The following is a 956-nucleotide window of genomic DNA, read 5'->3' on the forward strand; positions in this document are numbered from 1 at the left end:
CCCCCCCCCCCCGCCCCGGCGGGAAGGAGGCGGAGGCCAGCCCGAGCCCGGCCGGCCTGGAAGCTTCTGGAGGCACGCAGGCTTTCTGATCTTCCTGGAGCTCTCCAGGAGGGGCTCGACCACGCCCACACGCGTCCACCATCCGCCCGAGTAAAGCTGGAGCTGTGGCCAGGGGAAAAGCACAAGTGGAGGGGTGAAGACACCCGGGCGGCGGGAACCCCTCCCCCGGCAGTGCTGCTCTAACACAGGCGTGTGCACAGACAAACCGGTACTTTCTATTGACATTGTGCAGAATCATCAGAACTTTCCCCCCTTTTCTTGTCACCCCAGGCCTGGCGCCGTCCTGGGCAGTCACGCTGGAACCAGCCAGTGGTGGTCCATCGTGCGCTTTGTTGGGAGGGTCCCCACGGGAACTGCCAAGCTCACGCACCAAAGTGCGGGGCTCCTGGCCTGTAAGTATCCAGTCATAGGGAAACCCTCCCCTAGGATCTCACGCAGTTGTTGGAATGGGTGAGAAGTTCCAGGGCTATTACTGGCTTCCATCTAAGCAGGAAGGAAATCCGTTTGGCTTATGATCCGTTGATGTGAAACCATAGAGTTCAATTATGTTTTGGTGCTTGGAACTTGACTCATTGAACCTCTGGAGGAGGAATGGATTGATGAGTGAGGTGCTGGGAACGATGTACCCGAAGCCCGGGTGCAGAGGTGAGTGTAACAAAGCCCTTGCTCCTGGAGGCTGGGCCAGCAGTGGGGACAATCAAGCTGTAGTAACCCTAATTCACACGAGCAGAGGCCAAGTCCCGAAGGGAGGATGCGATGAGGGTATTTTTATTCTAAATGAGGAAATCCTGGCTTTGGAATTACACAATGTATCTGAGGTCACAGAGCTAGTATGACCACAGGGAGGTGTCTGTGTCCAGGCACCCTGGACAGCCAGGGGCTCTTGGCTTTCTACA

This window comes from Dipodomys ordii, unplaced genomic scaffold (assembly GCF_000151885.1).
Source record: "Dipodomys ordii isolate 6190 unplaced genomic scaffold, Dord_2.0 Scaffold15, whole genome shotgun sequence".
Taxonomy (NCBI): domain Eukaryota; kingdom Metazoa; phylum Chordata; class Mammalia; order Rodentia; family Heteromyidae; genus Dipodomys; species Dipodomys ordii.